General features: G+C 43.5%; 1 protein-coding gene across 1 annotated transcript in view; it reads left to right on the forward strand.

The window, feature by feature from the left end:
* Positions 1 to 14011, forward strand: part of SIPA1L3 (signal induced proliferation associated 1 like 3) — a 261128-nt gene that overhangs the window by 87769 nt on the left and 159348 nt on the right. The window contains exon 3 of the mRNA XM_023760563.1: positions 9582 to 9649. The gene's annotated coding sequence lies outside the window, so the exon portion shown is untranslated. The remainder of the gene's footprint in view (positions 1 to 9581; positions 9650 to 14011) is intronic.

Consider the following 14011-nt stretch of genomic DNA (forward strand, 5'->3'; position numbering starts at 1 on the left):
TGCCACCTACTTGCTGTGTGATCTTGGGCAAGTTACCTCTCTGTGCTTCTGGTCTGTTAAAAGTGGGGATGCTAGTAGTTCATTTGAGAGTTAAATGAGTTGATAGCTAAAGAACTAAAAACAGTGCTTGGCGTGTAGTAAAATCAAAGTAAAAACCTCATGCTTCAAGTCAGAATGAGAATTTATTTGCAAAGCCACATCGTTCTGGGATCTGGGCAGGGAATCCCAAAGCCCAGTCAGTGGGGTGGTGAAGCATGTCACCGAGGTTACTGTTTCTTCTTCTATAGAAATTGCCAGCTGTGTTCTCAAAATGTCTGTTTCAGGGTACATTCTCACCGGCAGTGACAATTCCCCTGACACCACTACTCCAGCACATTTGGTAGTGTCAGGCTGGCATTGTAACCTATCTGCTGTGTGTGAGATGGTCACCCTTTGTTGCCTTCCCTGAGCAGTTTCTCTGCAGAGGTCTGTCTTGAGCCATTCTACCATGGAGTTACTTGGGCTAGACTGGAGGCATGATAGTTAGTTCCCTGACACTTCTGAGTGAAGTCCTTAAAGCCCTGTACCACGATGCTTCTCTTGGGTGGGAGAGGAAGACAGGAAATGAGAATGTGAAATCCTCATAGTCATATTGTGGACTGAATCAGTCAATGAAAGAACCAGGCTAAAGCATTGATGTATAATTAATAGAATATAGGTCATTAGAGAAAACATGATTAATTGCAAGATGATCTCAGTGGCTGCCATATGTATAGTGGTTGAGGGCCTAGATTTTCCCAAGGCAAAGTCCTTTCTTCACATGGCAGCTTTTCTTCATTGGCAAGTGGGTAGAGGCACTTGAATGAACAGATATTTTCCTGAGTCAGTATATCAGAGACTGAATGGGGGTGGGTATAATGGGAATCTTCTCTAAATGAAGAGGGATTGAACCACTTTATTGGTAGGTAATTCCCTGGTATCTCAATGTGAGGCTCTGATAAAGTCTAGAAAGGAGAATGCAGCTTATGGCAGAAGGCCCCAGTGGGCTTGGTTCTCCTTCACCGCAATCTCAAAGCCTAGATCAGCCACGTACTCAACCCGTTACACAGAGGAGAGAGGCCTGGCTGCCCCTGTCAGCACTTGGTCAGGAGGGTGCATGTGGCCAGGCCATCTTAGAGGTTGGGTGAACATTGCCCAAGCTGTGTGTTCTCCAAGAGAGCCTGCTGCCATCTCTGGACACCAGGAGAGCTTGTGGTCCTGGTCCCAGCCTTTGGGGCTAATAACCTGCCAACTGGCAAAGCAGGTGACAGCAACAGTCATAATCTCTGACCAGTCAGATTAGCCACACGTTTGTGTTTTTGTTGTTGTTTGTTTGTTTGGTCTTTAGAGAGGACCAAGTGAAAGGGAGTGAAGAAGTGTGGGTGGATGAGCCTTTCTTTCTTTCTTTCTTTCTTTCTTTCTTTCTTTCTTTCTTTCTTTCTTTCTTTCTTTCTTTCTTTCTTTCTTTCTAGAGAGAGGAAGGGAGAGAGAAGCATCAATTTGTGTTCCACTTATTTATGTATTCATTGGTTGATTCTTGTGGGTGTCCTGACAGAGGATTGAACCCACAACCTTGGGGTATTGGGACGACACTCTAGCCAACTGAATTACTTGTCCAGGGCCTGGATGAGCCTTTCCATATGAGTTGGGATGGAAATACAAGGGAAGACTAGAAATGTCAGGTCCAGAAACACAGGAACAGAAAGGCCCAGGCACACCAGCTGCCTTGGGGTCAGGAGAGCAGCACCCTGGCTGGCCAGCCTCACAGAAGTATCTCACATGGAGCCATGGCGCTATCAAAACCTCATAGTATTTTTGCATGCCCCACCGCGGTTTCCCAAACTTGGATCCCCAACCGAAAATGGAAATTAACTGTTTTTGATCCTCAGTGAAATTGAATTCACAGATGTGAAGGGCTGACTGTAGAATCACAAGTTATACATAGAATTTCGACTGTGTTCAAAGGCCACTGTACTTTGAAACATGATATAAGAGATTGGTTTTCAGTATGTTGATTGTGGAGTGATGGAACCATGATCAGACACTTCCCTGAAAGCCCATTTTATAAAACAGAACAAAGTGGAGCTGTTTTAGGTAAATGGGGTGGGGAGGCCTGGAGCTTCACCCACTCCTCCCCTGACCCTCTGTAGTGTCTCCCCTGAGGACCATACTCAGGGGAGTTAAGGGTAGCACCTCTTGGGGCTCTAGTGAGGCCTGACTCTGCCTTCAGCTGGCCCTGGGCTCTAGACAACTCACTGAAGCATTCTGAACCTCACTTTCCATCAAGTGAACAGATCAGACTAGATCCAAGCGTTCTTCACCAGTTTCTGTGGACAGCTTCAGAGGTCTTTGACGTCTTTGAGACATGCAGTATTTTGTGGGTTTTTGTTTTTTTTCTGGAGAGACATGATATAGTTTTATCAGCTTCTTAGAAGGATCATGTTCACCCAAACATGAAGGAGCACTGTATTGATTTCTGAGATCCCTTCCAGTTCAATCAATAAGTTATTTCTGTTGTATATGATAGAATCTCCCAAATTCAAACTGGCTTACACTGCAAAGGCTCTAGGACCTGAGAAAATCCCAGAGCTGGTCTGACCAGAGTCGGTATTCAGGTATTCTTCTCAAAATTCCACCCTTCTCCACTTCTGGGCTCGCCTCTCTCAGCTTTTACTTCATTCTCAGGTGTCCCACCCCTACTTCCAGGGAGCAAAGTAGCCCTCCAACAACCCCTGCCTTACATCCCATCCTTTTCCCCCAGTAATTCCAGCAAAATTTCCAGGGCCAACTCTGATTAGCCCTGCTTAGGTCATGTGTTTCTCCCAGAACCCATCACTGTGGGTGAGGGGAGGAGCCACTCAGGCTAGGAGTTGGACCAGGATGTCCTCTCACCCCCAGGTTCTTTCATCTGGGATTCTGTTTCTTGGTATAATCCTTGGGAAGCTTTGTGCTTGGCCCTGTGAGTTTAACATATGGGACAGGTGGGACAGGGTTATTGTTATAGTGGGTGTTCTGGGACATCTATAGCCCACCTTTGTTGCCATTTCTACAACCTCTTGGCATCTTCCTCTCTGCTGTGGCTCCTCCCATGTATGAGGGATCCCAGACTGATGGACATCATAGCTTCCTCTATTTGGCAGGAAGAAGATTCCCAACCCAGAGAAACAGATGAGTCTGTCAGTGCTGATGAGTCTTTCAAGAGCCATATGTATCACTCTAGAGAAGGAAAGGGGGAAAATTAGAGCAGCATAAAAGCAAATTTTAAGAGGCAGCTATTAAAATTTTACAGGAGCATTATTGCAAGGACTTTCTGACCATCCCAGGAATTTTTAAAATGGGAAGTCTGGTGATAAAGGAAAATGTTCTGGGGACTTATGGTTCCCTTCTGCCCTCCCAAGCATCTTGAAAACGAGAACTGTTAGGGACTCATAGACCAGCTTAGGGATAGTACCTACCCAACAGGCTATTTCTGAGTTTTTAAAAAAGTATGTATTTTTCTGTATTTGCTCTTTCTATGTATAGTAACTGTTTTTAAATTTTATTTTGTGCTTTCCTAATGACTTGGTAATGAGTTGTGGGAATCATCAAGAACTACAGTTGTCTCTCCCCTTCCACATTCGTTGAGAGTCATTTAGTTGTGTGAGCAAATACTAATGCAGGTCAGCCTGCTTCAGTATAAAAGGAAATGTATGGACTCACAGTCTGTGACAATGTACATGTGATGGCTTCAGGCATGGCTGGATCCAGAGCCTCTCCTAAGGTTTCCAGGACCTAATTTCCTTTCAGCTCCCACCTCTGCATTTCTCTGTGTTGATTTTAACCTCAGGTAGTCTCTTGGGCAGCTCCCCGGGTATATCAACCACTTGCAGCTCTCAGGGAAATAATCTCTTTCCCTGTGGTCCCAGGACATGTCCTAAGCCTGCCATTTATTGGGCCTAGTCAGCCTGGCTTCAATGCCAGGGCCACCCTGAGCCATCTGAGTCCAGGGGCAGGGAAGAGGGGGTACAGTGGCTTTATTAGTCAGGCTAGGATCATATTAGTACCCCTCCCCTCTTCCTATGTGTAGGGTCATTCCCACAGGAATTGAGTGGGAAAGGTGAGATTCAGGGGGCTGAGATGCAATGTAAGTCAAAACAGCCAATGCTCAGTATCTGAGTCTACCCCCACCCCCAAATTATTATCTTTCCTGGGAACATGCTTCACCTTTCCCTGATCTCAGGTATAGTTTAGGGGTTCTTAATCTCAGGACCATTGACCCTTGAAGGATCCTTGGATGGAATTTAGAGGATTGTGAAGTTGGCTGGGAAGAAATTTACATCTTTATTTTCCCTACTATCTGAAATTTTAGCATTTTCACAACTGTATTAATTATACTTCTGACTGTCACTGCTAGAAATCATAAATATTGCCATATCACATTATAGTTGGTGCAGATGTAAAAAAAATATCATTTAGACTCATCTATTTCTAAATAACTGTAGTCATTGGATCCACCACTGAGATTTCGTAATTTAAAGCATTCATAAAGAAGCATGATTATTACTATATCTCAAATTTGGTTGTATTTTACAGATATTTTTGACATCTACACTAATAAAAGAGAAACATGTAAATTGACCATCCCTCCACTACACTCACCACCCAATCAGGAATGACTATGCAAATTAACCCGACAAAGATGGCGGGTTAATTTGCGTATGTAGGTGTCAAGCACCCCGGGAGGCGATGGTGGCTGCGAGCTCCCAGGACAATTGCCACCCCGGGAGGCAAGGCCGGCTGGGCCAAGCCATGCCCGTGGGCTCCCGGGACCTTCGCCGGCAGAGAGCAGAGCAAGAGAGCAGGTGGAGAGTGGGAGGTTTAGAGGACTTGGCAGAGTAGGAGGACATAGAGCAGAGTGAGAGAGAGGGTGGCTTGCGGGGCGTGGCTCCCTCTGTCACCCCAGCTTCCTCATCACAGCTGTGGAAACTGATAGCAGGGAGGAGGAAGTCCCACCCCCACAGAATCAGCCAGAATCAGCCATTGGTCAGACAGCTCTCAGTGGCCTGACCGCCAGGACTCTCATTCACCTGCATCTCAGACCGTGACAGTAGAGAGGTGGGACTATGTCTAAAGAACAACTGTTGATACAACGTAGCTCTGCAGCCGAAAGATGCTGGCGTTATTGACAGAAAATGTCTGAAGAGCAATGTGCGTCTGATCTTGAAAGAAGGCGGTGCCTGCGAAAGAATGTATCTGAAGACCAACTACTGGAAAAACGTTGCTCTGATGCTGAAAAACACTGGCATCAACAGAAAATGTCTAAAGACCAACGTGCCTTTGAATTTGAAAGAAGGCGGTGGCAATGACAGAATATGTCTAGAGAACAGTTATCAACAAGTACTACCAATACTGGTAGGAATTGACTTCTCAGCAAAAATGGAGTACATGAGGATGCAATTCTCGAACATAGTTGTGGTGGAATGACTGTAGATGTGAATTTTGCCTATCACTAAATTTCTCTGATGAAAAACCATCCGATGGGAAATTTACTCGATGTTGTAGCAAAGGGAAAGTCTGTCCAAATGATATACATTTTCCAGCTTACCCAGCATATTTAAAAAGATTAATGACAAACGAAGATCCTGACAGTAAAAATTTCATGGAAAATATTCCTTCCATAAATAGTTCTTTTGCTTTTGCTTCCATGGGTGCAAATATTGCATTGCCATCCGGATATGGGCCATACTGTTTTAGAATACACGGACAAGTTTATCACTGTACTGGAACTTTACATCCTTCAGATGGTGTTTCTCGGAAGTTTGCTCAACTCTATATTTTGGATACAGCCGAAGCTACAAGTAAAAAGTTAGCAATGCCAGAAAACCAGGGCTGCTCAGAAAGACTCATGATCAACATCAACAACCTCATGCATGAAATAAATGAATTAACAAAATTGTACAAGATGCTACATGAGGTAGAAAAGGAAGCCCAATCTGAAGCAGCAGCAAAAGGTATTGCTCCCACAGAAGTAACAATGGCAATTAAATAGGATCGTAATAGTGACCCAGGTAGATACAATTCTCCCCGTGTAAACGAGGTTGCTGTCATATTCAGAAACGAAGATGGAGAACCTCCTTTTGAAAGGGACTTGCTCATTCATTGTAAACCAGATCCCAATAATACAAATGCCACTACAATGAAACAAATCAGTATCCTGTTTCCTACATTAGATGCAATGACATCCTATTCTTTTTCCATATGGTGAAAAAGGCTGGGGAACAGATATTGCATTAAGACTCAGAGACAACAGTGTAATCGACAATAATACTAGACAAAATGTAAGCACACGAGTCACACAAATGCAGTATTACGGATTTCATCTCTCTGTGCGGGACACGTTCAATCTTATTTTAAATGCAGGAAAATTAACTCAACAGTTTATCGTGGATTCATATTCAAAAGTGGAGGCCAATCGGATAAATTTCATCAAAGCAAACCAATCTAAGTTGAGAGGTGAAAAATATAGTGGTTTGATGGATTATCTCAAATCTAGATCTGAAAATGACAATGTGCCGATTGGTAAAATGATAATACTTCCATCATCTTTTGAGGGTAGTCCCAGAAATATGCAACAACAATATCAGGATGCTGTGGCAATTGTAACGAAGTGTGGCAAGCCTGATTTATTCATAACTACGACATGCAACCCCAAATGGGCAGATATTGCAAACAATTTACAATGCTGGCAAAAAGTTGAAAACAGACCTGACTTGGTAGTCAGAGTTTTTAATATTAAGCTGAATGCTCTTTTAAATGATATCAGTAAATTCCATTTATTTGGCAAAGTAATAGCTAAAATTCATGTCATTGAATTTCAGAAACGCGGACTGCCTCATGCTCACATATTATTATTATTATTATTATTATTATTTTTAATATATATTTTATTGATTTTTCACAGAGAGGAAGGGAGAGGGATAGAGAGTTAGAAACATTGATGAGAGAGGAACATCGATCAGCTGCCTCCTGCACACCCCCTACTGGGGATGTGCCCGCAACCAAGGTACATGCCCTTGGCCGGAATCGAACCTGGGACCTTTCAGTCCGCAGGCCGACGCTCTATCCACTGAGCCAAACCGGTTAGGGCTCACATATTATTGATATTAGATAGTGAGTCCAAATTATGTTCCTCTAATTCCCTTTCAATGTGTACGAATTTCATGCACCAGGCCACTAGTCTGAATATATATAATTGGTTTCCTTTGTAATCTTGTGTATTGTATTTTATACATTTAAAAACCTGATTTTGAGAAGAAATTTATGCCCTTCTTTACCAGGCTGCCAACAGGAGTCCCTAGCATGAGAAAGTTTAAGAACCAGGAGCATAGGGGCAAGATTATTGAATCTGTTCTGATTTCTGTACCCTGGAAAGTTGGTTTGTTAGGGTTTCCTTCCTGGGGGGCTTCCTAGAGGAGCTGGCTAGTGTTTGAGCATGACCTTGGCATGTGGGCAGCATTTTGGCCATAGTAGTATTGGGGAGGAGGGTCAGGGAGACATTGCCAGCTGGTGGTTAGCCCTCTCTTCATTGACTGCCATGACTGTCGCCTGGCCAAGTAGTCTGGAGCAAGACTGTCTGGGTTCATCCCAGCTATAGTGTACTTTTGACTGGCTGGATGCCTCAGCTAGTGGATTTCTTACCCACTCCATGCCTCAGTTTCCTCATCTGTAGCATGAACATAATAATAGTATCTATTTTTAGGGTTATTGGGAGAGTAAAATGAGTAGGCACATGTCTGCTAAGACAGAAGGTTCTAGGTTGTCCTCTCAGAGCTCATCTCCCTGACTTAGTAAATTCCTGGCCTAAACTGAAATGGGATGGTGAACAATATAGACAGTGGCTTCTCAGTCTGAAGACATTCATTTATCCATGAAATATCTATTTAAATATGAACAACTATACTAAATATTCAAAAGCACCTATATATATAAAAGGCTAATACGCTAAGTGTCCGACCATCCAACTGGTCGCTGTGATGCACACTGACCACCAGGGGGCAGACGCTCAACACAGGAGCTGCTGTGATGCACACTGGCCATTTACAGAGAAACGGCACGACGGACCTGGCTTCCCCCAAGTGGGACATGGGCCCCACCACCACCCCGGAGCGACACCCCACCAGATCGCAGCTGACACTGCCAAGACCCCATGGAGCAAAATCCAGCCCACAGCCCAACCCAGCCTGGAAACGGTGCCTGTGGGCACCAGGTAATGACATCACATAGCAACGCCCGGCTTCCTCTCCCTAGCAACTAGCCTCCTTGTAGTTTCTTCAGCCTAGGAACATGACTTGCTTTATAGCCAGGTGGAAACATTTACACTTTAACCAAATGTCTGTGACTTGTTTTCCTGTGCCTCATCTCATTTGATCCTCACAGAAGTCCTAGAGTAGGTAGATAGGAGACTCAGTAGAATCCTATTTTCTTTTCATTAGCCGGAAAATGGAGATTTAGAAAGCTTAGAAACTTGACCCGACTGAAAAGAAATAAGAAATGGTGGACCTTGGAAATGACTTCAGGTTTTCTCACTGCACAGAATATAGTCAAACACTGCTTCAGTTAAATATTTCACCCTTTGTTCTCTCTGCACAATCTACATTAATAATCTGCTTCATGTTAATATTTACTGTTGTGTTGCTGACAGTTACCTGAAAGAGAAGTTGGGGTGCTTCGCTCGGCTGGAAAAAGTTTAGCTAAATCAGAAAGCAGGTCTAATTAAACAAGTTTATTCTATATATATATAAAAGGCTAAGTTGACTCGCGCATGCGTAATACATATAAAGCTCACGCTGGCGCCAATCGCACATGTGTTTTTTGATCTGTCATTGTCGATCGTGAATTTGGTTGCTACTTCTATTACATAGAAAGGGCAAATAGCAATATTAAAATATTTCTTCTAATTAATTTCCTTTCAGTGTGCATGAATTCGTGCACCAGGCCACTAGTAAATTAATAATATAAAGTTACATGTGAGGATAAGTGCTATTTCTCTGCCACTCCTCACAAGTGTCTGAAGGAAATGTGCTCAGAATGGCCTACTATCTGCCCCAGTCACCTCCCTGTCCTCCTCTCCCACCACTTGTCCCCTCACTCACCCTGCACAAGGCACATGGACCTCCTGTTGCTACTCAAATGCTCCCCCTACATACACCTGCCTCAGGTCCTCTGCCATTCTCGTGACCTGGAATATTCTTTCTCAGCTAGCCACATAGTTCTTAGTCTCTTACATTCATGTCTCTGTCCTCTCCTTAAGCCTCTGACCACTCTGTGAAATAGCAGCTGCATCACTCTCTGCACCCTGCTCCCTGACTTCATATTGTGTGTTTATTGTCTTCCTCACCTAATGGAATGTCTGCTCGCTGAGTATAACAACTTTGTCTTGATCACTGGTATCCCTTGGTGCCTGGCACAGAGCAGGTGCTCAATAAATACTTGTTGAGGGAGTGAATTTGTAAATGACAGAATACAATTAGCAGAAAGGCTCCGGTTGGCCAAAAATATAGCCTTATTCTTTTCTGTCTCTGTAGAAGCACAATCTTTGACATCAGCTCTCCTGGGACCCTCAAGGAACACTAGAGTTCAGAATGTACTAAGGGTGAGTACAGTATGGTTGTTTATTTGTTTGCTTACATTTTACAACTAATACACCTAAGCCTCTTTTTTTTTTTTAAATGAATTTGAAAGAGTGTCAAGGGAAAGATGGAAGTCTCCTTCATTGCCCCTCTATACCAAAAGTCTAACTTCCTCAGAAGTAATTACCACCAGAAGTTGAGTAGGTGTCCTGCCAGACCTCTTCCCATTCATGAACATATATGTATATATATGTGTGTGTGTGTGTGTGTGTGTGTGTGTGTATTTGTGTATTTTTTTGAGTTTGCCATTTAAAGAGAAAAGCCATTCTATGTGGCTGCTGCCTCTATAGCAGCTTCCCACTGTCCTCAACAGTAATATACCTTGGAAGTCTTTGTTCACAGCATGCATCAGTGTGTCATTCTTTTTTTTCAACTTTTTAAACTCAGTTTTTTAAATTTACAGAAAGTAAAATTCAATCTTTGGTATATAGTTTCTGAGTTTAGGCAAATGCATGCACTTGTGTAACTGTCACTACAATCATGATAGAAAATGGCCCCATCACCCACCCGTGTGGATGTGCTGTTCCTCCATAAACAAAAAATATAGTGTAGGTATCCTATGTAATAGAAGCCTAATATGCAAATTGTCCCCTCTACTGGGAGTTTGACTGGGAGTTCTACTGCTCACTATGACATGCACTGACCACCAGGGGGCGGTGCAGAACATGGCGGGCGTCAGCTACACAGAGCTAGCAGCAGGCAGCAGTGGAGGCATTGCCGGCTCCAGTGGACCCTGACCAGTGTGGGACCAAGGTGGTATGGTGGAGCAGGTGAGTGGGTAGCACCAGGCCAAGACAGGTGTGAGTGGGGCCCAATCGCCCCGCCAATTGCCCCGCAGATGGCGACCAGCAGCGGTGGAGGGGAGCGGGGCCACCATCCAGCTCCCAGGCACTGAGGGAGCCGGGTGGGGGCCCAATAACTCAGGTGGAGAGGGGCATGTGGGGACCCAGGGGCCCAGGTGCTGCCCAAGGCCCAGAGGTAAACTGGGACCTGCCCTTCCACGCCAGACGCTTGCGCTTCAATCGCTGGCTAGGCCTCGGGACTGTATCTGTGCACGAATTTCATGCACCAGGCCTCTAGTTTACACATAATTACACATAAGGGTTTTGAATATGTTACATTTAAGTTTCATGGGGATTGTTAATGAATACCTTCTTGTGTTTCTTTGGGATGGAGTCTAAGCAGGGGAGTGGGCCTCAGAATATGAGGCATTCCTGTTGGGCCATTTCTAAGTGGGACACCAGCCTTTGTTGGCAGGATGCAGGGAGGGTGCTTAGGGCAGCGGTTCTCAACCTGTGGGTCATGACCCCTTTGGGGGTCGAACGGCCCTTTCACAGGGGTCGCCTAAGACCATCGGAAAACACATATATAATTACATATTGTTTTTGTGATTAATCACTATGCTTTCATTATGTTCAATTTGTAACAATGAAAATACATCCTGCATATCAGATATTTACATTACGATTCATAACAGTAGCAAAATTACAGTTATGAAGTAGCAACGAAAATAATTTTATGGTTGGGGGTCACCACAACATGAGGAACTGTATTAAAGAGTCGCGGCATTAGGAAGGTTGAGAACCACTGCTTTAGAGCTTTCTATATACAATATCATGTCATCTATATGTATAAAAGCTAGGTGACCAGTATGACCGGTCGCTATGACACAAACTGTGGCCAACCAGCCGACCTGATTGGGGCTGGGGCTGGGGCTGGGGCTGGTGGCCAACCTCCTGCAGCCCCTCCCCCTAGCCAGCCTGGCTATCCACCCCCACCCTGATCAGGGGCAGGGACGGTTGGCCAACCTCCTGTGGCTCCATCTCCCTCCTCTCCCCGCCCCCCCCCACCTCACCCCCGCCAGCCCAGCCCCAACCACCTGATTGGGGCGCGGCCAGCCAGACCCCACCCGTGCACGAATTTGTGCATTGGGCCTCTAGTCTGGAAAAAATGAGAGTTTTGCTTCCTCCTTTCCAATTAGGATGCCTTTTATTTTTTCTTCTTGTCTTTTCACTGTGGCTAGTACTTCCAGTACTATGTTGAATAAGAGTGGTGAAAGTGGACATCCCTATCTTGTTCCTGTTCTTAGGGGAAATGGTTTTAATTTTTGCCCATTGAGTATGATGTTTGCTGTAGGTTTGTCATAAATAGCCTTTATCATGTTGAGATATGCTCCCTGTATTCCTACTTTGCTGAGAATTTTTATAAAAAATAGGTGTTGGCCCACCTAGCATGGCTCAGTGGTTGAGCGTTGACATATAAACCAGGAGGTCACAGTTTGATTCCTAGTCAGAGCAAGTGCCCAGGTTGTGGGCTTTATCCCCAGTGTGGGGCATGCAGGAGGCAGCCAATAAAAGAATCTCTCTCATCATTGATGTGTGTATCTCTCTCTCCCATTGCCTTCCTCTCTGAAATCAATAAAAAATTACATATACTTTTTAAAAAGGTGTTGGAGTTTTTCGAATGCTTTTTCTGCATCTGTTGATATGATCATTTGGTTTTTGTCTTTCAATTTGTTTATGTGATGTATCACATTTATTGATTTGCGAATATTGAAATTGCCTTGCATACCTGGAATAAATCCCACTTAGTCATGGTGTATGATCTTTTTAATATATTGCTGGATCCAATTTGCTAATATTTTGTTGAGGATTTTAGCACCTGTGTTCATCAGGGATATTGGCCTCTAATTCTCTTTCTTGGTAGTGTCTTTATCTGGTTTTGGAATTAGGATAATGCTGGCCTCATAAAAAGAGCTTGGAAGTGGATTTTTTGTTCATAGTATTTTCTTACAACCCTTTATATTTCTACTAGAGGCTCGATGCACGAAATTCGTGCAAGGGGCTTGGCCCTTGAAGCCTTGGCTTCGTCCGGAAGGTCGTTCAGCTGTCCAGTCTAATTAGCATATTATGCTTTTATTATTATTACTAGAGGCCCGTTGCACAAAGAGATTCGTGCAATAGGCCTTCCCTTCCCCTGGCTGCCGGCACCGGTTTTCCTCCAGCACCCAGGACTCAGGCCTTTGCTCCGGCCAGAGCCTTCAGTCTTCGCCGCTCCCGCTCCGCTGCTTTGCGCCTATGTATGCAAATTAACCGCCATCTTTGTTGGGTTAATTTGCATACTCTCCTGATTGGCTGGTGAGCATAGCGGAGGAATGGTCAATTTACATGTTTGTCTATTATTAGGTAAGATAGATGGTTTCAGTCATTATTTACCCACTTTCATTTCTGATTTTATTTTTCTGGGTCCTCTCTCTTTGTTTCTTGATGAATCTGGCTAATGGTTCATCAATCTTGTTTATCCTTTCAAAGAACCAGCTCTTGGTTTCATTGGTTTTCTTGTGGTTTTTTGTTTGTTTGTTTTTTGGTTTTTTTTTTAGTCTCTGTCATTTATTTCTACTCCAATCCTTATTATTTCCTTCCTTCTATTTACTCTAGGCTTTGTTCTCTTTTTAGTTCTTTATGTTGTAGAGTTAAATAGCTTATTATTAATTTTTCTTGTTTTCTTGAGGTAGGCCTGTAGTGTTATGAACTTCCTCTTAGGACTGCTTTTCCTGTGTCCCAGAGATTTTGGGTTGTTGTGTGTTTATTTTCATTTGTTTCCAGGACCTTTTTTTTTTCATACTTGATCTCGTTGGTAACCCATTCATTGCTTAATAACATGCTATTTAGCTTCCATGTGTTTGAATGTTTGGGGGAATTTTTACTGTAATTGATTTCTAATTTCATTCCACTGTGATCTGAAAAGATGCTTGATATGATTTCAGTCTTGAACTTGTAGAGACTTGTTTTGTGTACTAACATGTGGGCTATCATTGTGAGTGATCCATAGCTTTTGGGTGAAATGTCCTATAAATGTCAGTTAAATCCATTTGATTCAGTGTGTCCTTTAGAGTCACTGTTTCCTTAAGTTTTTGTCTGGAAGATCTCTCCAGTGAAGTCAGCAGGGTGTTAAAATCCCCTACTGTGACTGTATTGTTGTTGATTTTTCCCTTAAAGTCCTCTAGAAGTTTTTTTTATATATTTAGGTGCTCCTATATGGGGTCATATATGTTTACCAAGGTTATATCCTCTTGTTGCATAAATTTCTGTAGTATTATGGCGTGACCTTTGTTGTCTCTTGTGATGTATTTAGAAATGTATTTTGTCAGATATGAGTATTGCTACTCCAGCTTTTTTTGTTATCGATTTGCATGGAATTTTTTTTTCTATCCCTTCACTCTCATCCTGTGTGTGTCTTTTGTTCTGAGGTGGGTCTCTTGTAGATAGCATATAGTTGGGTCATGTTTTTGTATCCATTCAGCTACCCTATGTCTTTTTATGGGA

Source organism: Myotis lucifugus, unplaced genomic scaffold (genome assembly GCF_000147115.1).
Source record: "Myotis lucifugus unplaced genomic scaffold, Myoluc2.0 scaffold_185, whole genome shotgun sequence".
Lineage (NCBI taxonomy): Eukaryota > Metazoa > Chordata > Mammalia > Chiroptera > Vespertilionidae > Myotis > Myotis lucifugus.